General features: G+C 51.1%; 1 protein-coding gene across 2 annotated transcripts in view; it reads left to right on the top strand.

Moving 5' to 3' along the window:
• Positions 1-436: 436 nt before the first annotated feature.
• KLHL29 (kelch like family member 29) overlaps positions 437-27,500 on the top strand; it is a 273,992-nt gene continuing 246,928 nt past the window's right edge. For both annotated transcript variants that reach the window (XM_080684248.1, XM_080684247.1), the window contains exon 1: positions 437-1,024. The gene's annotated coding sequence lies outside the window, so the exon portion shown is untranslated. The remainder of the gene's footprint in view (positions 1,025-27,500) is intronic.

The raw sequence follows: 27,500 nt of genomic DNA, 5'->3' as shown, positions 1-27,500 counted from the left end.
GTGTCAGAGGGAGGGCGGAAGCTGAAAGACCATTGGACTCCTTCTCAAACTTTTCTGCCAGCTTCCTCAGGTGTTGGGAGCAGCCGGTGCCCGCCTCGGTCCAGTCCCACACCCGGGCCAGGGGCGGGAGGCCGGGCCCGAGCTCCCCAGACACGCGCCGCGCATCTGCGGGCGCGGCCGCCGAGCCGGGAGCCACAGCAGGGGGAGGCGGACGGACGGATGGACACACCCGCCAGCACTCGGCCTCAGCCGGGCGCGCGGCAGCGGGGGATCCCTGGGGCCCGGGGAGCAGCGCCGGGTGCCCGGCCAGTGGCGCTCCGCCTCCCTTACCCGCCACCCCCGCCCACTCGGGCGCCCGCGATTGGCTCCGCCCGCCCCTGGCTGCGCGCCGAAGCCCGCCTCCCTCGCAGCTAAAGCAGACGGTACCCGGAGCGGAGCGAGCCAGAAGGGAGCATGGTCCCCGCGCCGCGGCCGCGCCAGCCCCCGCGCCGCCGCCTTCCTCGCCGCGGACCTCGCTGCAGCTCTAGCCCCGGCCCCGGCCCCGCAGCGCCCGCCTGCAGCCTCCGCGGTTCCCGCGCCTGAGCGCAGCCCCCGCCCGGAGCCGGAGCCCGAGCCCGAGCCCGGAGCCAGCCCAGCCCGCGGCCGCCGCGGCTGCGGGTAGAGGGCGGGGGCGATGCTGCCGGAGCCGCCGCCGCCGCCGCCGCCGCCGCCTCGGTGAGAGCCGCGCCGCGCCGCGCCGCGTCGCCGCACCGCTGACAGCTAAGGACTGACTTCCCTCTCCGGGCATCCTCCCTGGGCTGCCGGGAGGCGGCGGCGGAGGAGAAGAAGAAGAAGGAAAGGGGGAGAAGGCGGAGAGCAGGAACGCGAGGAGGTGGACCTGGATCCGTTCCTCCCGGCCAGGACCCGAGCGGCCCCCGCTCCCGCTCCCCGCCGGCGCCGTGCGCTCTCCATCAGCCCGCCTGCGCCCACCCGCGATCCCCGGCTCGCCACGCACCGGGCCGGGGCCGGAGCCGCGCGGCAGGAGGTAAGAGCCCTGCTCGAGCTCCACGGAAGCGGCGCCGCGCACCCGGGGTCCTGGCCGTGCGCAGGGCCGGGCCGGGCTTGGGAGCGGGGCCCGAGAGCCCGGAACGCAAGGCTCGGCTCCCGCGGCGGCGGCGGCGGCGCAGGAGCCTCCGGAGTCTGGACTCGCCAGGCTGCGGGAGCCCGTGCGCCTGCGCCACTCCAGAAGGGAAAGGGGGAAAAAACTTCATACCCCCGGGGTGCATGCCCGGGGGCTGCCCCGAGCCAGGGTCGCGGCGGTCGGGGATGCTGGGAGCGTGTGTGACCCCCGGCCCCGGGCAGCCCCCTGGCTGGGCCCGGCAGAGCGCTCACCTCTCCAGGCCACCTCCCTGGAGAGGCCCAGGGCAGGGGCGGCTGGGGGCCAGGAGGAGGCACCGAGGGCTGGACCCTGGGGCGGCCGGGCGCCCTGCCCTTTGGGAAGGTGTGAGCCTGCGTGCAGCCAGACTGTTTCCTGCCCCCTCCCGTCCTCACCCCGCAGTTGGGGACCCGGTCTCTTTACTCATCCCAAGTAACTTTCGAGGTAGAGGAGCTCGAAACCCATGGGGAGGGGACCCGCACAGACCTTGCTGTGACCCCCCCCCCCTTCCCTCAGCACCTAGTAGGTGCCGCCGTGTTCGGGGACGCGGAAAGGAGAGCTCACGCGGACGGTGAGGCTGTGGTGTCAGGTAGGGAGGGGTTGTTTGTGTGTGGGATAGACAGTGTGGACGCGCACCCCGACTGCGCGGGGGTACGGGGTGGCCGAGGGCTCACCTCCGGGTTTTCGGGGCCTGGAGCGGGCCGAGGGTTGTCTGCGGTCGATCACAGCGCGGGTGAGGGCTCCGAGCAGCTCCTACCCCGGCCGGCCCCGAGGGAGGGGTGCGCTCCCCTGGCGCCCAGAGAGCAGAACCGAGAGCCCGGCTAGATCCGGGGTAGATCCGAGGCAGCTCCCGGGGCAGGTCGGGTCTGCGCTGGCTGCGAAGGCGGGGACGCGCTGCCGCCTGCCGCGGTGGTCACAGAGGAGGCGATGAGGGCAAAGCCGAGTCTCTAGGATGCCTGGATCCTCTGGCTGAGAAGCCAGGGGTCGTTCCCGGGCTCCGGAACCCAACGCTAGACACGGTCCATCTGCGGGTCCTCCCGCGGGTCCCCAAGGATGCTGATGCGTGAGGAACCCCAGCTTCTGCCATCGCCGCTGCTCTGCTTGCTTCCTTCCCTCCCCCCGTCTCCCCCCCCCCCGTGCTTGCGCCACGCGCGCCCGGGGCGAATCGGGGACGCAGGTATTTATGTAGCATTAGGCGAGACCTCAGCGGGCGCGGAGGAACCGCACCACGGAGGACGCGGAGCTGCTGCTGCTGCCGGGGAAACTTCCACTCTGTCAGCTCGGGGACTGTCAGGCTCCGCTGCTGCGTGCTCAGCCTCCTGTCAGTGCAGTTACGCTGGGATTGCGGCTCTTCGTGCAGTGAGGTCTGTCCTGTCCCCAGCTGTCCTTACCCTCATTTCAGCCTCTGGAGAGTCATCTAGTCACCGCAGAGTTCTTCCCCTGCCCTCCGGTCTTATCTCTAACTCAGCCCCGGGAGGGCAGAGTTCAGCAGTTATTTCGGTTTAGGACCAATGACATTAGACTTACCTAGTACACTTCATTCTGGTGTTTTTAAAAAATGTATTGGGGTATGTAGAGCTAACTTTTTCACTCTTTAGGGAGGGTGGTGGGGAACAGTTCATCCTGATGCAGATCAAAACCATCTGATAACAGAGGTGAATACTTTACAGACTGCTGGGTACGGATGGATTTGAGTAAGTCCCATAATCCAGGTGTTTATACAGGAATGGAGCTGTGCGCCACTGAGGAATATAGACTCTGACCCACACGTTGTTCCAAGCCCACTTGATTTATCATCCTTCTCTAAGATCAGGGAATTACTAGCATATGTGCCCTTAAACTCTCTATGGATTTAATGGCATTTAAATTGGTTTATGGGCTGATGCATTTAACCACTTTTAATAACTTTTCTACACAAGCATCTAATAAACCATATTTGCCCACGATTAAGGGAAACGTTTTCCTCTGAACCACCTCTCCATTTCTAGCACAGTTCACGGAAATGTATAGGTCTCCCAACTTTCATCTGCAGGCAACAATCCAAACGAAATACCTGGAGTTGTACAGAAAGAAAATATCCTATGGTAGCCATGGTAACCAATAGATTAAGGGTTATTGGTTTTCATCTGTATGTGATGGGGGGAGGAATCTAGTATTGTGTCCTTTTAATTATGTTTCTAATGAGTGGTGGTCATACTTCAAGTCCCTCGATGTGAGAGATAAGCAAGACCGAGAATTCAGTTGTGTGAGAGGTTTGTGGCCGCAAAGCCGAGGGGAGCCGGAGAGAATGACTTCCGCTAACTGTAGCTCCTGGTATCCAGCGAGCAAGTGGATGGAGCCTTTCCTGTATTTCAAGTAGATGAGAACTGAGTCCCTTCCGTTAAGATGAAAAAATAAATGTATTTTGCTTTTAAGCTCTGACCAAATGAACCTTTGAAGTCCAGCTCCTGTTTTCTAGGAATAAACATGTTAGAAGTGTGGCTGTTGGTGTGGATTGCCTGTTCCCGTTGTTCTCCGCACCTGTCAGTCTGAGTGAGGCATATCATTAGTCTATTCAAATCTTGCCTATTTCAATATTCATGCATTTCCATGGTGACTCATTCCATCTTTGTTTACTTAGTCAACCTTATAAATCTTTGGCATCAGTTTCACATGTGCCGTCTTTGTGTTTTTTTTGTTTTTTTCTTTTCGTTCATTTATCAATTGATTTGGCTGCAAATCATTCCCATTGAAAGCATTTCCTTTTTTCCCCTTCTAGTTCCCAAAAGTTCACACTAATCCTCATCACACACTGTTTTAAAGGAGTTAACTTTTGTAAGAGACCCAAATAACACCACTGATGCCAATGTAGGTTTTTAGCATCTCATTTGACGTGTATGTGTGCATGAGGGTTTGTTTTGTTTTGTTTTGTTTTGTGTTGTTTTCTTTCTGCAGGCTTACGAGTACGGTAAGGCTGTCTTGCTTTATGGCCCAGAGACGTCAATCCAACCTGGCAGAATTGACTAAAAGTCTCTCTTCCTTCTTTCCTTCTCCCCTTCCTTTTTTCCCTACCCCGTATGACTCAAGGAGTTTTGTATGTTTTCCGTTATATCTGGCTCCAACAGACTTGAGGACTTTATGTATTGGACCGGGCCTGTCCTTCTAGGTTCTTTTCTCTTCCAGTCGCAGCCAAAGACAGAAGGCTGGGGAGCGTCAGAGGATTTTCAAGTGCAGCACACATTTATCCACTACATAGCGTGTCCCTGGGATCATAGTAACCTTGCAAGCTCACTGAACAGGCAGTTTTGCTTAAACTGAGTGATAATTTTTCACCTGCTTTCAAGTTTGCTTCCTAAGGATACAGGCCCCTGCTAATCGCACCCTGTCTACTTCAGAAATATCACGGCAAGCACTAGTACTCTACAGACCATTAGGATCAGGGGAAGTAATTGGAATACTTACGTTCAAAGTCAGATGGAGGAGTGGAATTCTTGCCAACCTTGTGACTCTATAATCAGTCAACTAAGTGCCTCCTTTGGGGTGGAGGGAGGAAGAAACTCTGTGGGTAAGAAAATCCAGCTGATGGTTGCGGTGGCTGAGGAGAAACCGTGTAGGATGACTAGAGAACACCACCTCTCTTTACAGACAGAAAACTTACCTGTAGACCCAAGTGTTCAGAAACTGGAAGAGTATTTGAAGCTTGTGCAGAAGATGCCATTTGTAATTCCTTGGGAAATCAGGGTCATTTCCTAATATGCAATATATATATTCAGTAACAATCTTTGGAAAGTACTTCCATTTGAAGAACATTTACCATAGAAGTGGTCCTCACAATTTTGGTGAAGAAGGAAACGTTGTGTCAATTCTTTGCCTGCTCGTTGGATCAGAATTACTGAGATCAGGACCATTCTGAAAGCAAGCTCTGGGGCTCTGCCCCGGACAGCCACACGCGCACCTTCCCCAGAGTCCCAGGGCAGAAAGGTAATCTGCGCTTCCTTCCCAGGAAAGCACTCGAGAACAGGGAACTTGAAGCTGTAAATTAGGATGAGGCAAGTTGGTCACTGGAAGTAGCAACACTGTTATTCGTGAAGGAAACGTGATTATCTTGGGGCATTTCCACCCTTAGGGTGAGAAGGGGGAGATTTCTCATTTCCCGTGAGAGGATACCTGCGTGAAATGCAGGTGGTCCAGAGACGCCTAGCCGGCAGCCGCCGATGCTGAATCAGAAGCTAGAGCAGAAATGGTCCGGGATGGTCACAATAGGGAGTCGGATTTGGGCCAAGATGTCAAACTCTCCAACATTTAAAGGCTGTCATTGACCCCACACGTGTCAGTTTTTATCATTATTGTATAGAGTTTTGAAATGTTTAAATCATTGACCTTTTAAAGGATATATACACACATATATACAAATATATATATTCCGCCAACTTTATTTCTTCATATTGTGGTTAAAAAAAACACCACTTGAACATAAAATTCACCCTCTTCACCATGTTTAAGCATACAGCTCAGTGGCGTTAACGTTCACATTGTTGTGCAGTGGCTAGCCGGAACTTTTCATATGGGAACTGAGACTCTCCACCCATTAACCTTCCGCTGCCCACTTCCCCTCCCCAGCTCCCTGCCAAGCACCATTCCTCTTCCCTTTTCTATGTATGAATTCCACGACTGTAGATGCCTCATGTAAGTGGAATCTTACAGGGCATGTCTATGAACATGGACATGCAATATCTCTTCGAGGTCCTGCTTTCACTTCTTTTGGATATATATATAACCCAGAAGTGGGATTGCTGTATTCTAACAGTTTTTACCCTGATCTATTACATTGATCTTCTTTTAAGAGATTGGGTGATAATGCCATTAACAGCACACAGGTAAAGAATGCGGCAGATGTGACTGACACTCGTTCTTCCTTTTCTGTGTGTACATTTCCTCGAGAGTCTCTCCAATCTCTGGTGCTTTGCTTTTAGGGCTTTCCGGTTGCTGTGGAATTGCTGAGTGGGTAAACGCATGGGCTTCGTGTCAGAGTTGAAGTCCAGTCTCTGGTGCCTACTAGCTATGTGACCTTGGAAAAATCCTTGATCTCAGTAAGCTTTGGTTCTCTCCTTTAAAAAATTTTTTAAAAATATATTTTATTGATTTCAGAGAGGAAGGGACAGGGAGAGAGAGACAGAAACATCAATGATGAGGGAGAATCATTGATTGGCTGCCTTCTGCACACCCCACACTGGGGACCGAGCCCGCAACCTGGGCATGTGCTCTTGACTGGAATCGAGCCCAGGACCCTTCAGTCTGCAGACCGACACTCTATTCACTGAGCCAAACCGACTACTAGGTCTGGTTCGTTCTCTCTCTCTCTCTCTCTCTCTTTTTATGAAAATGGAGGGAATAATCATGGGCGACATAACCCTGATAAAGTGTGCATCCCAGTGGCTGGCCTGGAGAAGTGCTCTAGAAAGTGCTCTAGAAAGGAGAGCTTAGGTAAAGGGGTACTAATACAAGAGGCAGCAGCAGCCCTTAAGATCTGAGAAGCCGTAGACACCCACCCTGTTAAATGTGCTCATACACGTTTTCGCGGTGTGCCAGAGTGTGTACCTGTTGGATTCTGTGAGTCTTGTTATCAGTACTTACTCTGAAACTCATAAGAGATTTGCATCACAATGGCAACAGCTAAAAATATCCTTGTGGATTTGATATGTGAACTTTTAATTCCATTTTCCATATCATAATTTTAGAGTTGACGTGGATTTTAGAGGTCAGCTAATCCACCTATTATTCAATCACCAAACCTGTATCAAGCCCCAATAATATCATAATAACAATAATAATAGCTTCCAGTTATTGCTGCCCACTGTATTTTAGTACTTTACATACATTACCTCTAATCCTCATGTGGACACTGCGAGGGAGGGATAATCCGCATTTTACAAATGAAGATGAGACTCAGAAAAGTAATCAACTGGCCAGGCCCCAGATCTCACCACGGTGTCCAGCTGGGTTTGAACCCAGATCTGTCAGCTACTAGTCTGTCTGTCTTGTCTTTTCCGTGTGTGTATGTTTGTGTGTGTGTGTGTGTATGTTTATGTGTGTGTGTCTGTGTACTTGTGTGTGTGTGTTTATGTGTGTGTGTGTACTTGTGTGTGTGTGTGTACTTGTGTGTGTGTGTCTGCGTACTTGTGTGTGTGTGTTTGTGTACTTGTGTGTGTGTCTGTGTACTTGTGTGTGTGTCTGTTTGTGTGTACGTGTGTGTGTACGTGTACGTGTGTGTGTGTGTGTGTGTGTGTGTGTGTGTGTCTGTCTGATGCTACAGACAGGTCTCAGTGCACAGGCACCACTTCACATTGCCTGTTATGTACCAGGTACTGCCTTGTCTGTGCCAATTAACATTTTAAATAATTCTCTTGGAGGGAAGGTGAGCTAAAATAAGAATATTTACCAGGTCTGACCGACATTCATCATCATTTTGGATTTGCCCACCTGCTTCCATTTACTCTGGTTCCTAGAAGGCTAATGAGAAAAACTTGTAGATGCTTGAGTAGCATCTGTTTCCTTATTGAGCCAGTGTAATAAGTAGCAAATTAAAGACTAGGAACAAAGTAGAAAGGATTAAGGATATATCCAGGGATGACTGAAGACTAATCTGGGCTTGTTCACTCCTGCCTCCCCGGAGCCTAGCACAGTGCCTGGCACAAACATCGTTAATAAAAACGTTTGCCTGGATAGGCTGATGTCCGGAGACAGTGAGACAGTGTTGGGTGACAGACATCAGAGCCTGTGTTTTAGATTCTTCCTTCACTCCGTGGCTATGCACTTATCTGCTCGTGATTTTCGTTGTGTGGAGTTTTAGATGCTACATTTGGCCATCTATCTGCTAAATATGCTTGTTGGTGAATTCTAACTAATCTAAATGGAATCTTCTAGGGTTTATGACTTGAGACTTTGAAAACTAGTTTTCTTGGAGCTTCTTCATTCCAGTGATGACTTGACTCTATTTGACACTGTTGAGAACTGACACAGAGTTCGTCCTTCACAGCATGCTTGCTTGCAAAGGGATGGCCCCACTCAGATTTTCAAATTTGGGGGATTTCACAAAAGCATTGTTTTAAATAAAACGAAGCACCTGGAAATGACATGGTCCACCGTGAAAGGGCGAGAACACTGTTTTCCAACAACTTCAGTCCTGTCTTTATTCTTTTTTTTAATATATTTTTATTGATTTCAGAGAGGAAGGGAGAGGGAGAAAGGGATAGAAACATCAGTGATGAGAGAGAATCATTGATCTGCTACATCCGGCATGGCCCACACTGGGGATTGAGCCAGCAACCCGGGCATGTGCCCTGACCGGGAATCCATCTGTGACCTCCTGGTTCATAGGTTGACGCTCAACCACTGAGCCACACAGGCTGGACAAGGGGTATGTTATTTTGCCATTGAATTCGCTTATTTGCTTGAAGGGAAGAAATATAAGATGACCATGCTCTAATTCTGGCTTTCTGAACTAAAAGCAAGGGCCCCGGGGTTTGGGAAGTGTAAGCCCCACCTTGGGAAGCTGGGTCGGTGAGACCTGGAGGTGGGGGGGGGCGGGGAGAGAGAGAGGGAGTGAGAGAGAGAGTGTGTGTGTGTGTGCGCGTGTGTATGTGTCTGTGGGCATGTGTGTGTGTGCATGTGTGTCTCTGTGTGTGCATGTGTGTTGGTGTGTGTGTGTGTGTGTGTGTGTGTGTGTGTCCGACCGATCCGGCTCCTGAAGAGCCCGCTGTAAGAGGAGTGCTGTAATCTTTTCGGTTCATGCTGTTCCAACCAGCTTTAATCATCACAACTTGAATAATATTCAAACTGTGGAAGGAACATATTTCTTGCTGAAGCCAACGTGTGCCAAGTGGAAGCGCCAAAGCTTCTCAGTGTAGGATCTATGGAAACACCTTGCAAAAAAAAACAAAACACCTGGATTGCTCCACGTGAGTGGGAAAACAGCTTTTCTCCACAAGCAAATGGCACTAAGATTTACAATTTTCTTCTTTCACCCTGGCCATGTGGCCCAGTTGGTTGGAGCATCATCCCATACACCAAAAGGTTACGGGTTCGATTCCCAGTCAGGGCTCATACCTAGGTTGTAGGTTTGATCCCACGTCCGGGCATGTATGGAGATAACTGACCCATTTTCTTCCTCACATCAATGTCTCTCTCTCTCTCTCTCTTCCTCTTCCCACTTCTCTCTCTTCTCGCCTCTCTCTCTAAAAAAGAAAAAAAAATCAATGAACATGTCCTCATGTGAGATTTTTTTTTTAATTTCCTCCTTTTCACCCCAGAGGAGAAAAATGATTTGCATGGAAACCATGCTTCGTGGAAGTCACCGCCTCTCATGTGAGCTAAAGGGACATCTCCCCGGGCCCAGGTACCTGACAGGGTCTGAAGGAGAAGTCTGGCAGTGCAGGGGCCCCTGGAGGGAGCGGAAGTGGGTTGTGTGACCTGGGAGGCACCGGTGACAGGACATAAAGGGAAGGTCGTGGGCAGCCACTAGTAGGAAAGCAGCTTGAGCCACTGCCTTCCTGGGATAAAGATACACAGACCGTCAGGCTGTGGCAGGGCCCCGCCCTGGGTTTCTGGTTGGCAGTGCCTGCCCGTGCCCAGGCCTCTCCCTCTCATCCCGGTGAGGAGGGCATCCAGGGCCACCGCCCCACTCAGGCTCCCCCCAGGAATATAAAGCTTGTCTCCAGATTCTGCAGAATCTGCAGAGCCGCCCTTGCTGGAGAGGATTCCTGGGGGAGGCTGTGAGGTGGCGTGAGCACTCACTGAGCTGTGAAGTCACCGTTCGAGAGCTGTCACTTCAGCTGTGTTTATTCCAGGTGTGTCTCCCAGGATGTCTGGTCTTCAGGAACAGTTTTTGATATCTGGACTAGACACTCAGGCCAGAGATAGTCTCTATGGTCGGAGGAAAAGGGCGAGGCATTGGCCTCTCTGGCTCTCTGTTCCTGTGTGACCAGGGGGCCACTGGGTGTGGGGACCGGTGTAGGGCATGTGAGATTGACAGTTAGGGACTGAGCATGGAACAGCGTGGAGGGCAAGACTCGGTCCCAGTCCTGCCCAAAGTTACAGTCAAAACGTATTTACTTTCAACTCAACAACAAACAAACAGCCTGATTGAAAAATGGGCAAACGACTTGGTTGAACATTTCTCCAAGGAAGATACACCCATAACCAATAAGCACACGAAGAGATGCTCTACTCCACTCTGATCATTTGGAAAGTGCAGATGGAAACCACAGTGAGCTACCACTTCACAGCGTCAGGAGACTATTATAAAAATGAACAGAAAATAGTGGGTGTGGGTGCCGATGTGGAGAAATCGGAGTCCTCATGGGCTGCTCATGGGAATGTAACATGGTGTAAATGCTATAGACAATGGTACGGCCATCCCTTAAAAAAACGAACATATAATTACCATATGATCCAGCAATTCTTCTTCTGGGTACGTACCCAAAAGAAGTGATAGCAAGGACTTGAATAGATATTTATACACCCAACTTCATTCATAGCAACATTATTCGCAACAGCCAAAATGTGGAAGCAACCCAAGTATTCATCCATGGGTGAGTGGATAAGTAAAATTTGCCTTATACACACAATGGAATAATATTCAGCCTTAAAAATAAAGGAAATTCTGGCTCTGGCCAGTGTGGCTCAGTTAGTTTGGAGTGTTGTCCCGTACACCAAACGTTTTTGGGTTCAATTCTCCGTCAGGGCACATGCCCTGGATTGCAGGTTGGATCCCCAGCATATGGGAGGCAGCTGATCGATGTTTCTCTCTGGAGTCGATGTTTCTCTATCTCCCTCTCCTTTCCTCCTTTCTAAAATCAATAAGGGCATGTCCTCGGGTGAGGATTTAAAAATAATAATAATAATAAATAAAAAGAAAGGAAATCCTGAAACATGCTACAACATGGATGTACATTGAGGACATTATGCTAAGTGAAATATTGTAGGAGTCCACATATATGAGGTACCTGGAGACGTCGAATTCATAAAGACAGAGTAGAATAGTGGCTGCCAGGGGCTGGGGAAGGGAGAATGGGGAGTAATTGTTCAATGGGTACGCAGTTTCCATTGGGGAAGATGGGAAGGTTCTGGAGATGGACGGACTGTGGTGGTAACGGTTGTACAACAATGCGAACGCACCCAATGCTGCTGAACTGTACACTTCCATGGTTAAAATGATGTTTTGTTACATATCTTTGCCACTATAAAAAAAATAGACTTCTAAATATATTCCAAACCAGTTCTCCTCATTCTTTAAGCAATTTGCTTTGGGGAGAGCGGGGGGCGTGCAGCGTGCAGAGAAGGCATTACTTGAACAGTTCAATACTTATTGAGCACTTGCTATGGATCTAGCCCTTCGCTGGACATTGTTTATTTTGTTTGAGGTATAATCACCGTGGCAATACAATAAAATCTCAAGTGTTCGGATCACTGAGTTGTGATCATTGTATATACCTGTGTAGCCACCACCCAAAACAAAATATAAACCATTTCTATCACCCCAAAAGGTTTCCTGTGACCTCTCCAATCAACCCCTTTCTCCCCAAGTGCTTTCTGATGTCCATCACCACAGGTTAGCTCTGCCTGCTGTTGACTTCCGTGTACACAGACACGGGCAGTGTGTGTTCTGCACCAGCTGGCTTCGCTCGGCACACCGTGTCTCCCCTGCATCCATGCTGACACGTGTCCCTGTTGTCCCTTCTCTACTGCGAGGTAGCATTCCGTGGCAGGTTCCGCACTCTGTCCATCCTCCCATGGACGGACGCTGGGTGGTGCTGTGTTTGGAGACAGCCAGCAGGAAGTGAGGATGGCAGCTGGCCACCGGGAGTGTCCCCGCAGGGTGTGGTCATCACGCGAGTGCTCCGTGCTGGGGGTGGTCTTACTGACTGGCAGCACCCCCAGAGGTGAACGGTCTCCAGGTAGTGGCGGTTTGGTGATTGGCGCTAACAATATGACATCCGGTGGGCCAGATGCACATGCTTGCTGCTGAACAGATGTCTTCCCTGAGGGCACGTCACCCGGGAAGCCACGTCTCTACCAGGAGGCTGCTGGGTGGCTCTGCACGGAGGACAGGAAGTTGCTGATGGTCGAAAGGTCAATGTCTTTGAGCTGTGTCTGCACCGTCTCCTGCTCAGGTGCTCAGCTGCAGACTGGCCATGCCTGTGGGGGAGGGAGTGGGCTGCGGTGGCCAGTCCCCAGCTCGTCCCTTCCTCTCTGGCGTGGAGCCTTGGGGCTGGTTGACATGTCCGAGACAGGAGCGTGAGCACTGGTCTGTCTCCCACTGCGGTTACTGCGCACTCTGTTGTGACCCGTTCTCTGTGCATCTGTAATCTGACTCTGAGACCCGCGTCCCCATTCCCACATTTCTGGGCAGCGTCTCATCTCACGGAAGAGTGAGGCCTTCCGCTAAGAGCCACGACCTTCACCACTGGAGATCTGGGCTCAATACCCTAGCAGGGCCGCCTGGAAATGGGGAGATCACAGGCAAGTCGCTTCATCTCTTGGAAATAGTGACCGCCTCTGTGCCACTGATAGTCACTTTGCTGCCTTGTGTGCCGCCCGCAACAGGCCTTCAGGGGTCGGGGGTGGGAGGGTAATTCCTGCCGTCCAGGAACGCAGACAAGTTCATTGGTGTGGAAGCTGAATTCAGTTGCCTCGCCTAGTTCCCCATCCCCGGGCAGTCCTCACCGCATGCCGGAGACAGTGCAGGTGGGGAGCGTGTGGGAGATGACAACTCGGACTGCTGGTGCGCCCTGGAGCGCAGTGGAGACACAGGGGAGCTGGTCCGGGTGGGCTGTGGTCACTGCGAAGCCCCACGCAGCAGGGAGGATTAGGAGGACCCCCGAGGGCCAGTGGATTGATGATGGGCTCCCCCGCTCCATTCGGTAGCATCACTCTGTACCCCTGGTCCCCTTCCCAAGTCCACCAGCTCACGTTCAATCCAGCGGACAATCTGCCCTCCCCTGTGAGAGGCTGTTGGACGACCCAGCTTGGGGTTGCACGGTGATTTCTAGTGGATGCATTGCTCTGAATTCACCTTGGAGAGAGGCCAGTGGCACAGTGGGGGGCGGGGGGTGAGCCCCACGACCATGCTTGGCGGCCTCAACAGAGCCCACAATGCTGATGCTCATGGGACAGGAAACAAAATGGAGTGTGGACTCCCTCTCGGCAAGCCAGGGCCCCATGAGACACGCCTGCCCACGGGGCACAGGGAACTATGTTTCCAACATGACTAGAGAGTAGGAGAGGGACTGTTGGCGGAGGGACTGTCAGCTGGCTCCAGGGGCCACTCTCCGGCCAGGCGAAGGCCAGCCTCGGTCCCCTCGCCCTCTCCCTTCTCTAGAAGGCTCACGCATCTTTCTGCCCAGCTCAGACCCAGCTCGTCCTCCAGGAAGAGCCCACCTGTGGGCATTACCTGGCCTAGGTTCTCCACATACCCGCTCCACAGGGTCCCCAGCAGACCGTGTGCCCCTGGGGGCACTGACCTCCGCACCTTTTGGTTATATTCCTTTGGTGACCTTCCTCTGAGGGCCCAATGCTGGGCACGGGTCACAGTTTGGAAAAGCGAGGCTCTCAGAAGAGGAATGCCACCGGAGACTCGCCAGGCAGAGGCAGGGCTGGACCAGAACCTCAGGCGTGGGAAGAGCATCGGGAACCCGGCGAGGAGAGGCGGGAGCGAGGGGCCTGGGTGAGGAATCACTCCTGGGGTCTTGGGGCTGTGTCAAGCTGCTCTGGGTAGAAAAGTGAAAACCCTGTGGAATTCTCTCTGTGTGTTGTTATTGTCAAATGGGAGTGGGGATGATTTCCTAACATGTGCAACTAGATAAGAGATCCCTGCACCAGGGTGTGAAATAACGGTGCATCCAAATCGGAGCCACAGAAACACGGTCTTTGCTCCATTTTTATCGGCATCAGACACACGCCTTTCCAGGGCACTAACCCGTGTGCTCATCGTACGTCCTTGGGCAGAGGGGTCTATGGGGAGAGCCCAGCTTGTATTTGGCTCCCGGGTTTTGCCTGCGCTCCCCAACCCCATCCTCTTTCTTTCCCTCACCGCGCACCCCCCCCCCGGCCCCCCAGGTTCGTGTCTCCCTTCTGCCCAGCTATGAACCGCACAGCCTGTTTGTCTTGGGAAAGCCCGTACGTGTTTGGGTGCTGGGGTGGGGTTGGCGGAAGAGGTGACAGGGAACCCTCCCTGGAAACCATCAGGAAAGATGCCAAACACTTCTGTGGAGGCTGAGAACAAAATTTCTAAAGTGACAAAGTATCATGAATTCGGTTATTTGAGAGGATCGTTTTTCAGAAGGAAACTTGGTTAATTAAAAGGCATCAGGGATGTATTTACTATGATGTCAAGAATGTAAAAACCAAAAAAAGAACATAGGAAAACCGAAAATAATGCCACAATGTTAGCCGTAGTCATCTTGCTACTTGCAGATTCTCCAGATTTTTAAAAACAATCAGCATATTTTTCATGCTGGGAAAAATAAAAACTTGCTTAACAAGGGAAATGGAACTGCAATAATAAGGTTAATTTTTGCCACCCGCAATAAGGGTTTGTGTATGTGCCCACACAAATCCGATGAAAACATGACGAGGACTGACCATAATGTGGAAGAGATGTTCACACCCACCAGTTTTTAAAAGGGAGGAGGAAAGAACCAAATCGTTCCAGACGACACTGTATCCAATACCCCTCACTGAGCATCTCAGACTCACCTTAAAGGGACCATTCTCTCGGGCTCTCTTTCCTCCTGGGGCTCCTTCCTGAGATTTGGGAGGGGTGGGGGGCGGCTTTCTGCTTCAAGGTAGCAAAGCTAGAGCAGGCATCCATCCCTAAAGCCTGTCTCCTTGAATGCAGTGGCAGCTTTTCAAATATCTGTGCCCCCAAGTGGTCGCGTGTACCTGTAAATTACAGCCAGCAGGAAGGTTGCCATTGAGCAGGTCCTGGGAAACAGGACACATACACACACCCAGAATTTACTGATGACGATGATGACAACCATACATGACAGAGGAGTGAGAAAGGGAGGAAGGAACTCCAATGGCTGTGTGTGTGTGTGTGTGTGTGTGTGTGTGTGTGTGTGTGTGGTGTGTGTAGAGCAAAAGACGGAAGAATTTTCTCAGTTTACCTTCCCCAGGCACCCCCAGAGAGAAGTGTGTGTGCTTCCATTTGCAAAAGGGCCTGGCCAGAAGGGGTGTGGGTGGCTGTGAGCCCTCCCAAGATTCTGGGGACCCGGCCTCTGTGTCTCTGGAGCGCTCCCCATGCCTGCGCCAGCTTCTCTGCAGAGGCAGGTCTCCGGGAGGCTCCTTGGTGGCCGGGGAGAAGCTGAGCCTGCAGAGAGGATTGTGTCTCCGTAGAAGGCTTTACCTCTGATGGAGACGTAAAAGGAGGAAGCAACTTTCTGTCCCTGGGCCACCCTGCAATGCATTTTGCTTCTTGTGAAACGCTGGTGATCACAAGCTCATCGCACATAATTTTATTGTTTTCCATTGCTGCCTGCCAATCTCAGGTGATGGTTTCCTGGGAGCGGGAAGGAGGCCGATTCTGGGGACGATAAAAAAAAAAGTTACCCCATCATTAGCAGATCGCACAGCAGTTGGGCAAGGAGAATAATTGTCTTTGCTATGGTGCTGTTGAAGATAAGCAGAACTTGCTAAGCGAGACACAGCAGCGAATTGAGTACTGTTTTATGGCCTTCTAGAAAAATGTACTTTCACTTTAACAAAGGGTGGATGTTTGCATTTTTTTCCCCTTCAAATCTTTAAATCTAATGAATTCTCTTGAATAACCACATTTTCAGAAATCTCTGGCTCTACAGAGGTGGTCCACTGTCACGCCCACAAGAGGGCATTTTCTCATCAACTTCTGGAAAAGCGATTTGTTTTCTAAAGAGAGGCTGGGAGGCCTGCAGGACCGAGCGTGAGCATAGAAGCAGGGGCTGAAGCAGGGGCTGGAGCGCTGCTCGCAATTGAACGCTTCCTCTTAGTGAGTCCTGCCGGCACGTGAGCCAGGGTGGCGGCCAGACGCTCGCTCACTGCGTTTCCTCTGCTTTTAATGTCTTCGTCCCAGAATGACTGGGCACCAAAGGAAACCTTTGCAAGCGTTTATTTTTCCAGATACAAGATGCCATGTGCTCGCATGTAGCTAGTATGTAGTGTACGTGGCTGCAATTCATGTACTGGTGTTACCCATCATGATATCAATACTAAATGTGATTTGCTAACATTTTGAGACTCTGGTCCAAATGCTGCAGTACAGAGAGCCCCCACCTTCTCCAGAGACTTAACATGGAAAAGAAAACAGCTAAATACTGGAGTGTAATCTAGATAATTGGGCCAAGGAAAGCGGTGGCTATTTTGGATTGGGTAGTTAGGAATACTTCTCTGAAGGGTAACTAATAGTCTACTGTGCTTCTTTTTTTTTTTTTTTTCAATGTTTATTGATTTTAGAGAGAGAGGAAGGGTGAGGGAGAGAGAGAGAGAGAAACATCAGTGATGAAAGGGAATCATTGATTGGCTGCCTCCTGCACACCCCTTACTGGGGATCGAACTCACAACCCCAGCATGTGTCCCAACTGGGAACTGAACCAGTGACCTCTTAGTTCACGGGTCAACACTCAACCTCTGAGCCACACCAGCCGGGCCAAATGGTCTACTTTTATATCAGGGGTGGGGAACCTTTTCTCTGCCAAGGGCCATTTAAATATTTATAACATCATTCGAGGGACATACAAAATTATCAACTTAAAAATTAGCCTGCTCTATTTGGTCAAATATGTGATTAACTCACCGCTAATGTCTTGGCAGGGCCAGACCAAATGATTTTGTGGGCCTTATATGGCCCTCAGGCCAGATGTTCCCTGTTTTATTTAATCGGCACTGATACTATTTGGATTACAAATGTAATAAAACCTTTAGACTTCCTTCTTCTTCAAAAAAAAATAGTTGCAATGTTTATTACCATGAAACATGATGAAAATGGGGGCAGCAACATGGAGTTGCCCATGATTCATTTGTTAAATTACATTTAACAATTGCCACCTACTTTTGACCCCATCATTTAAAAAAAAAACAAACATGAATATTTTAGCACCAAAGAGTACAAAGGATGTGAGTGCCGAATATAGGACAGTTGAATAAATGTAGTGTTTTGAAAAATTCCTACATACTCTTGCGTTTTCTCATTTTCCATGAACTTTGAGAACTTCAGCCCGGGCTTGTCCTGCTCGTGATAATTGTCCACCTTCCATGAGGACCAAGCTACAGAAGGCACAATAATGGGGCTCTGCTGGCATCAGTTCCCCAAGCCTGCCCAGCTCATAGCCTGACACACAAGACACAGAACAGAAGGCAGCATACCGCTGACCCTGGGGGTCCAGGATACTTGCAGGAGAGTCCAGCCCAAAGCTATGATGGCCTTAGAGATCCATGTGACATTTTCTGAAGCCAAGAGTCAAAGCTCTACTTTGAAGACATGTTTTGGAAGATCAAAGCAGTATGCGTCAGGCAAAATCAAGGAGGGCTTCATGGAGGAGGTGTGCCTTCAACATGGTCTTAAAGGATAGATAGGTATAAAGAAGAGGCTCATGGATTATAAGGGGCAACATGTTCATTTCTTTCTTAAGTTTATGTGGAACTTTTTTTTAAATAATAAAAGCAATACCCATCCATTGTGTAATATTTTCAGGCATAACAATGTAATAATCTCTAAAAACCTGTTCTGCAGGTGTGGCTATTAATAGGTTATCATCTTTTCTTCTCGATTTTTGTTTTGCGTTTTTACAATAGCGGGGCTGTGTTGCATATGAAATTTTGAGGCTTGGATTTTTAACTTTGGAACATTATCCCATGTCATTAAAAAGTATTCTTAAACATCACTTCTTCATGCCCCAGTCCATCATGCCAGCCATCTGGTTTATCAGCCATTCCCATCAGGTGGCCTTTTTTTCCTACTAGAACATTCTGGCAGGTATTCTCGCATATTATTTTGCTTCATAATTTTGGTGTCAGACAGATCTGACAAGTCTCAGCTCTGAGGGTAACATCAGGCTCTGCATTATCCATCCAGCCTATCATGTCACGTGGACATAATAGCGCCAGCCGACAGGGGCTTGTGAGTTACATGAGAGAATGTTTTGGATAGAGTTCTAGAAATAGAGTAACCAAGGTTTGATATTTTAAAAATTATATATCTTTCCAGCTATAAGAGTAATGTTTTTTATAGAAAATTTTAACAAAAAGGAAAACCCTGCCTAATCTCATCACTAGAGGATAAAAACAATTAACCTTTTAGAATCTATTATTTTGTCACTTTTAGCAGAATTGGGATCATGCTATTTCTCTCTCTCTCTCTCTCTCTCTCTCTCTCTATATATATATATATATATATATATATATATATATATATAGTATATATCTAGTATATATAATCTTATCTCCTGCTTTTCCCCCCTCTTAACCTTGCGTTGATTTTCCATTGTCATTATGCATTCGGAGACGTGATCTTAAAAGGCTATATTTCATTATATTAATGTGCCATTTCGTTTAACTACCTTCCTATTGTTGGCTATTTAGATAATTCAGTGATTTGCTAACATAAATGACATCACAATCAGATATTGTTGAACATCAATATCTGCAGACATTTTGGATTATTTCCGCAGGATTCATTCCTAGAGCGGGGACTACCGAATCAGGCAGGAACATCCTGAAAACATTGATCTCTATCGACACATCGCCCCAGACAGCCTGTGCTGTTTACTCTCCCGTAAATAGCACATGCACACCCACATCACCGCACCCTTACCTATTAGAATCTTTATAAATACCTTAGCTGGTTGCACAGATGAGTAATGGGGAGAAGCTGAGCCTGCAGAGAGGATTGTGTCTTCGTAGAAGGCTTTACCTCTGATAGAGATGGAAAAGGAGGAAGCAACTTTCTGTCCCTGGGCCACCGTGCAATGCATTTTGCTTCTTGTGAAGCGCTGGTGATCACAAGCTCATCGCACATAATTTTATTGTTTTCCATTGCTGCCTGCCAATCTCAGATGAGTAATGGCAGCTTGTAGTCTCAATTGGCCCTGCCTTGATTACCGGTGGGCCGGAGCATTTGTTTCTGTGTTTATTGACATTCCTGTCCTTTGCCTGTTCTTCTATTTATATTCATCTTTTTCTTATTGATTTGTGAGCGCTCTTTATGCATAGGAAGATAGTAACCTTTTGGTGTCATGTTTAGAAATATTTTTCCCAGTTTGTCATTTGTCTTTTAAATCCGTTTATGGCTTCTTGGTTATACAGAGGCCTTTAATTTGCTATTTATCAGCCGTTTCCACTTTGATGTTTCCTCTTGTTTTCAGTCTGAGAAAATCCTCTCCTATCCTGGCTTTCGATATCTATTCATTTACCTTCTCTTCTACTTGTTTGAAGATTTCATTTTAAAAATTCAACTTTTTATCCAGTCCTAAGTTATCTCGTTTTGTTATAAGATGGAAGATAGGAATTTAATTATTTCTTAATAATGAAGTGATTCTCCCAGTTCTGTTTACTGAGTGATCTTTCTTTCCTCCTGATTCGAAAGGTTACTTCTCGCATACACTGAATTCTCCTATCAGCGAGGACGTGTTTCTCTCTGACCCAGGGCTAACCCACATGAATACAATATTATTATGTTTTAAAATCTGGTGCCATAGATCATCTTCATTATTATTGTTTTCCAAAATATTTTTAGCAACTATCTCTGACATATCTAATAGACCAGATGAACTTTAGAATCTTTGGCCAAGCTAAAAAAAAAATTTTGTTGTTGACTTTTTTTACATGGTATTCATATGAATTAGATGGTATTTATAAATTGATGTATAAAGAATTGACATCCTGACCATAATATGGAGTCTTCTCATTCAGGAACATGCTATTCTATTCTCTCTCTCTCTCTCTCTCTCTCTGTTTATTTAAGTTTGCTTTCATATCCCTCTGTAAACATTTGTGGGTTTTTTTTCATATGAGCTTTGCACTGCTCCTAGAAACTTCATTCCTAGCTGCTACATACACTCTTTCTGTCCAATTTTATTTTCTAATGATTTATTGCTAACAAATAAAAAAGCTCTTAATTTTCTTTGTATGCATTTTGTACCTTGCAAGGTTATTGCACTTTGTTATGAATAGAATTATTTCAAGGCTTTTAAAACCTGCTGATCGTTTGGCCAAGAGGGTATAAGTACAGCCAGTAGTGTCTGGGGGGAGTCTATATAATCACTTTTAAGAATCTTCATTCCTTTGGGAGAAAGTAGCATCTCATTGTATCTTATACCCCATTTCAGTGACGTTTCTGATGCTGTGCCCGAGTCCTGATAAGCATAACGTGTTTGGGGCAGTCCGTCCCAGGGTGCAGTGCTCACGAGCAGGCCTCGCCTGAAGCAATGGTGGTGGCTGTCATGTCCTGGAGGGGGTGCCATTCTGAAGCAGGAGTTTGAGGTCCACAGCCCTGCCTTTGGGGGGTGCGAGGGGCTGGTCCAAAGAAAACTGTAGGAGCTGGCTCCGGACACACGTCCCAGACTGAGGGGTCGAGCCTGCAGCGATTGGCGTTAGGTTCAATTTCACCCAGATGTGCACTCACAGCCAGACAAACCTGGGTGTGAAGAAACACCCAGAAGAAACGCTCGCCCCATCGTCGAGCCCTAAGGGACACTCAAGCTCTCCATTCAACGCACCAAGACAACGCCTGAATGTGAGCAAGAGGAGGAGGGCCCAGCAGGAACAGGGCTAGAATATCCAGGCACTTTGTCCTCGGCAGCTCCACCGAGCTCGCCTTACGCTGCCAGCTCCCCCAAACCCAGGCCTTCGCCTCTGTGGGGAACGGAAGGGTTTCTCCTACCCCGCTGCTCCCCAGCATGCGGCTGGGGGTGGGTGCGGGATCTCCCCGTCTCCCTGCACAGAAGGCTCGCGAACCTGCGAGGATGTGCGTCTCCTCCTTTAGACAACTCCACTTCTCCTCCCTGCGTCTCGTGCCAGCTGGGGAAGGTTGCTTTTCTCCGGCTTGAAAATCTTCCTCCAAAGAATATGTTGCCATCAGCAAGTCCTCTGTGTGGCAACTGTCTCCTCCGAAGCCAGACTGTAAGGCGAGGCATCCTCCCTCAAGGAAACCCTAACCAGGGGTCTGCAAACTGCGGCTCGCGAGCCACACGCGGCTCTTTGGCCCCTTGAGTGTGGCTCTTCCACAAAATACCACGTGCGGGCGCGCACGTACAGTGCGATTGAAACTTCGTGGCCCATGCGCAGAAGTCGGTTTTCGGCTTTCAAAGGAAATTTCAATCGTTGTACTGTTGATATTTGGCTCTGTTGACTAATGAGTTTGCCGACCACTGCCCTAACCCATTATCCAGGGTTCAACCAATACCAGCACCTTCCGCATGTCCGGCAGGGCGCTCGGCACCGGAATTCACGGGGAGCCAAGGCGCGCCTGGTCCTCTCCCTCGGTGAGCTGACAATCCAGGGGAGGAGACGGATGCTCCTCAAAGTTCAGGCCAGGGGTCCTCAAACTTTTTAAACAGGGGGCCAGTTCACTGTCCCTCGGACCATTGGAGGGCCGGACTATAGTTTAAAAAACAAACTATGAACAAATTCCTATGCGCACTGCGGGCCCGGGACAAGTCGGCTGCTAAGCAGGACAGGCAGCGGCACCCGGCGGGCCGGATAAATGTCCTCGGCGGGCCGCATGTGGCCCGCGGGCCGTAGTTTGAGGACGCCTGGTCCAGGCAGAAGGCACACTGCGCTGCTGTTACTGGGAGCCTGGCCTCTGCTTGGGCCGCAGGAGGGGTGACCTGAGATGTAAAGGAAGGGGTGACCTCAGGACTTAAAGAGAGGGGATGTGCGCTGCAGGCAGAGGGGACAGGTGCACTGTGGCCCTCATAGGAGAGAGGGTGGCACGTTCAAGGAGAGGGGGCCAGGGAGGCTGGAGCTGGGGAAGCAAGGGCGTGTGGTCAGGAGGAGACCGGAGAATCAGGCAGGGAGAGGCCACGCAGGGTCTTGCCGGCCACAGATAGAACCTCTGTCCGCATTGCAAGAGCACTGGCTGGCTTGGATGGTTTTTAAGCAAGGAGACGGTGTTTTGGAAGAGATGGTGCTGGCTGCCAGGGGGGACCCCACTGAAGAATGCTAAGGAGGAAGGTGGGGCTCAGGTAGGGCGTATGGGCGGGGTCCAGGCGAGAGCTGATGGCTGCAGATGGACAGGTGATGGTGCCGATGAGAGAAGTAGGAGCTGCAGGCACGTGAGAGGTGGAGTTGGAGGCCTCGGGGGTGGGTCGGACGTGGAGAGGTCAAGAAGAGGGATTCTCCAGGGCGGTACCTAGACTTCTGGTCTGAGGAACTAGATGACAAGGGGCTGTTGTTGGTAGTGCCGGGAGCGCGGGGCGGTGGCGGGTGTGGTGGGGAAGGCTGAGTTTTGTTCAGGACCAGGTGTGGGGCTCCTGGGACTTGGCAGTGGTTGGTGGCAGCTAGACCGTTAGGTGTGCGGGTCTGACTCTCGCTCAGAGGAGAGACCAGGGCCAGACATGACCATTTTGGAGGGTTCATCCCAGTGAGACTCAGGGAGGGTCTTAGAGGTAAGGGACAGGGACAGGCTGGGAAGCCAGCCAGCGGCCACAGTCCCTCAGGGCCTTCCAGCTGCTCTTGCTGCCACTGTGCCCTGGATTCCAGGGGCTAATCTGCCAGGTATGGAGATTTCCTGTGGACCCTCCACGGGTCCTGGCTGGGTCCACGCTGGAGGTAAGAAAAGGAGCATAAACACAGAGAAACGACGCGTCTCCACAGTCCGCTCCATAAGCGCTTGCTTGTCTCCACCCTCCTAGGTCCCACCCTTCAGGGTGCGTCTCTGAGTCACCAGATGGAACCGGGGTCTCTCCTGCCCCCTCCCTCCTCTGTCCCGAGCTCCCCTTCCTCCCGGTCCCTCCTTTTTGAATGATGAGCCAAGAAGACATTAAATTTGCTTCAAGTCGAGATCATTTACAGACTCATACTTAACCCGTGTTTATTAACATCTGCTGTGTCCAGGCACTGCGGCGTGGATAAAAATGGTGAGGGAGGCGTGGTCAGACCTTCCTCGGGCACTCCTAGTCGAGGGGAGGAGACAAGAGATGAGAGAGATGGGATTATGATGTTGATGTGACTGACGCTAACATAGAAGGCGGTCCAAAATCTCAGATGAGGCCAGGCGAGGGAGGGATATGCTGAGTGGAGTCGGGGAAGGGCGAGGGCGAGTGGAGTACATGATCTGTAGCAAGGATATGGGCAGGCGCAGGGCAGTGAGAGCATTGGGGGAAGGAGAAACAGGTAGGTAAGAGGAGTTATTTGGGGAATGTGAGATGGTTTCCATGACTGGGGGATAGTGTATATGTGTTAGAAAGGTGTGTGTGTGTATGTGTGTATGTGTGTATGAGAGAGATCGGGGTGGACAGGCATGGTGATGGGTGATGCAGGAGGTGGGTGTGATGGCTAAGCTGCCGGGGTGGGCAGCATCCAGACACTGCAGGGCCCTGGAAGGAGGGTGAGGTCGGCGATGCGCCTTCATCGTGTGTGCCGGAGAGCTTTCTCAGCCTCTTCCACTCCTGCTGTCAGGAGATGAGCTGAGACAAAAATATCCTTATTCTTCTTGCGTTGGGAAACGCAAGCCGGGGCTGAAATCTCACCAGACCCTGCTGGTTCTGCTGCCCACTGCCCAGACGTGCAGGTGGCAGCGCCCAGCGCCAGCGGCTTGAGAGGTTTGTGACCAGGGTCTCCCTGGGTTCTTGGGGCAGAACCGAGCAAGTTAAAATTGTCTCTGAGTCACTCGGGCCCTGGGCATGGGCCCGATCTAATAAGCACCTCCTGGAAGCGACAACATTTACGATGTTTTCCGACTCATGTTCTCGTTGCAGTGACCTTTAGTTCCCTTTAGGCGTGTCTTCCTCAGGAAATGTCACGGGACTCTGATCTAAGGCAGCGGGGCTGGGCCTCGTCCAGCCCCTGTGGACACATCCCAGGCTGAGCGCTGCAGGGTCTGGAGGAACCAGCTTGCACCTGGATCTGCTCAGGGCTTGGTCGTCGTTGAGGAATTTCAGAGAAGGGATATAAACAAACCCATGCCCTTGCCCTGAATTCAGGTCCCCGGCAGTGCTTACGATTCCTGGCCCAGGCTCTCCTCAACCAGCTCTTTAGTGAATGCTCTGCCCAGTTAGTTGGAGGCAAAGGGGTGGGGGTGGGAGGGTGGGTGGGGAAGGGGGCAGAGGAAAGGGATGGGGGAGACAAGAAGCATGCTGGAGATGAGGCAGATGGGGTGGCATCGTCAGCCTGTGGAGTGCAAGCAGATGTAAACAGTGCCACCTAGACAGTCTCCCTACAAGGCTGGGAAGAGGTCGTAGGACCTGACCCCGTCGCTGTTTGCAGGGAAAGGGGGACTGTGACCCCCCGCATCTTGGGTGGGTGCTGGAACAATCAGAGAGAGTGGCCTGGAAGCATCTTGGAAGTTCTTCTGAGCTCCTGGCCAAAGAGTTTCAGGGTTTTTTTCAGGAGAGAACCATCCTGCCATTGGCAGAGGGAGAAGGTGGTGTGTGCCAAGCTTGGGCCACTGCGTGAGCACCTGTCCTGGTCTCCTGCTCGGGTCACAGGCAGTGCTGTAGGTCTCCTCTGCCAGGTGTGACGAGGCCAAGAGGGTCCACGTGATGCTGAAAAGATGACTTCTCTGCTTCTCAGGAAGCTCATAGCTCCAGTGCCCTTTCACAAACGGGGAAGTGGCAGGAGTGGGGGCTGTCGAGGGAGATGGCTGTTCGGGCCGGTTCGGGCATCCTTCTCCCCTGCTCTCTCTGTTTGTTTCCAAGTCGCCGTGAATGCTGTAAACCACTGCTTGTCACTTTGCCAAATTCCCATGCTCTTACTTAAGCGTGATTCACACACTGGATGGTTTTGACATTTGAAGATTACTTGGTTCTTTGGGCAATTTTCTTCTTTGCCGTCAAGAAAACGCCTGCAGTTCTCTGCTTTGTTTGGGGAAAGGTGAGGCCCAGGAAGTAGATAATGAACTCACTGGCCATGGGACGCTGGGCCTGGTGATCTTGTGGGGCGTGGCTGACCTGGAAGGCTGACCTGATGGAGGCAACTCCTCAGCTTGATTATTCGCCTTCTGAATCACAATCACACGGGCTCCAAGTTGGTCCTCTGGGGCCGTCTCTGTGTACAAGTCAACCATGGGACCAGCCCAGGGGCCAGGGAGGCACTTGGGTGGTCGCTGCCCTACCGATGCCTTCTTCTCTGTGGCAAAGGGCCAGTCACTCCAGACCCAGGGACCTGGTTTGTCACCATATTGTTCTTTCCACTCCACTGAGCCAGGACCTCCATCACTAAGGAGAGCTTAGTTAAGAGTTCATGTCCTTATCCACTCACTCATTAAACTCCACCTCCTTCTCCCACTCCCCCAACCACCCCAGCACCTTCCCCAGTGCCATTGACCCAGAGGTGAGAAACCACCAGTTCACGTCCTGCTCCTTCCAACGTCTTTGTTCATTGTTCCTGTTAGCTCCCCATTTGAACCGCCCCTCACCCTCCACCCACACCTAGTGCTCCGAACTTGGCATTCAAAGCCCACAGCCTGTCCCTCGCCACCCGCCCTTCCTCTGGGTGGTCTCCCTTCCTTCCCCAGAGGTTTGAGGTGAGGGTGAGAGCCCTGCCGTGGGGTAAGATGGCATCCGGCAAGAACATACTGCACGGAGGCTGTCTAAGGTGCATGGCCAGGGAACTTCACTCGGCCGATGATCTGAGGAGAGGCCGCTGCCCTCGCGGACGTCGCAAACCCCACGCCCAAGCCCCTCAGCCCTCCCAGGTGTGGGTTCCCCGGATGGCGTCCACTCCACCGAAGCCCTGGATGACAGGACTCTTTGAGGCAGGATCCAGGATTAGGGATAATTTCATTTCGAAAGAAAGAGGCTGAGGAGGGACTTGATTGTCTTTGAAGGATGCTCCTGTGGAACAGAGATGAGCTGGTCTCCTTCTCACCGACAGAGAGGACTAAGAGGGTCTCAAAGGAGTGAGTGATGTTCCCAGTTAGCCCCCCGCGTGGAGGGGCATGCAGACTGGCCTGGCGGGATGGGCGGCTCTGCGGGCAGAGGTGCCGGTGTGGGGGGTGCTGTGGAGAAAGCCAGAGCTCAGCCCTACCTTGGAAAGAAAACGTTAAAAAGCCAGGAATTCACAGAGGCTGTACGATCTCGGGAGCAGGAGGCTCTCTGAGGCTGGGGAGGCAGAAACAAGGGGCGGGCCTGGGTGGCAGCAAGGATGGAGGTGAGAAGTGGGAACATGCTGGCGCATCCTGCGGACCAAGGCAGGAGTTCCCAGAGGGAGGGAGGAGGGGAATGGGGCTGAGAGTTTGGTTCTGACCTTCACCCACAGGCATTGGGGACCCACTGGGGATGCTTCCACAGGGGGTGACCCATCATGGGGCTCCTGGTTCTTGAGGGTGGGGGGGCAGAGTAGCCGTCCCAACACCAGTTGGCAGGTCCCTCTCTGCCCGTCACAGACTGGCCTGCAACAAGAGGAGAAAATTACACTCACTGTGTGGGGAGTTTCTCAGAGAACTAAATGCATTTCATTTCCCGGGCCATCCTGTCAGTCCATATTCTAAGCAGCAAGCAGCAGAAACCAGTTCTGGCCAGTTCAGGCAGAAAGGATATTAGGAGCCCTGGCCGGAGGGCTCTGTAGGTTGGAGCATCACCCCATACACCAAAAAAAATAATAATAATAAAATTTAAAAAAAGGTGGCAGGTTCTATTCCCAGAGCACACACCTGGGTTGCAGGTTCAATTCCTGGTCAGGGAGCATAGGGGAGGCAACCTATGGATGTTTCTCTCCTCCACCCGCCCTTCCTCTGGGTGGTCTCCCTTCCTTCCCCAGAGGTTTGAGGTGAGGGTGAGAGCCCTGCCGTGGGGTAAGATGGCATCCGGCAAGAACATACTGCACGGAGGCTGTCTAAGGTGCATGGCCAGGGAACTTCACTCGGCCGATGATCTGAGGAGAGGCCGCTGCCCTCGCGGACGTCGCAAACCCCACGTTTCTGTCCCTCGCCACCCGCCCTTCCTCTGGGTGGTCTCCCTTCCTTCCCCAGAGGTTTGAGGTGAGGGTGAGAGCCCTGCCGTGGGGTAAGATGGCATCCCTCTCTTCCTCCCTTGGTCTTCCTTCCTCTCTCTCTAAAAAAAAAAAATTAACAAACATATCCTCTGGTGAGGATTCTTAAAAAGGATATTAGGCAGCCCAGAGTTTCCAGGAGGGGGAGAACCAGGCTCAGAGGCCACACAGCCGGGACGGACAGCCACTCATGCCCAGATCTGGC

The sequence above is a fragment of the Plecotus auritus genome (genome assembly GCF_963455305.1).
Source record: "Plecotus auritus genome assembly, chromosome: 8".
NCBI lineage: Eukaryota > Metazoa > Chordata > Mammalia > Chiroptera > Vespertilionidae > Plecotus > Plecotus auritus.
This window is presented reverse-complemented; position numbering and strand designations above follow the sequence as displayed.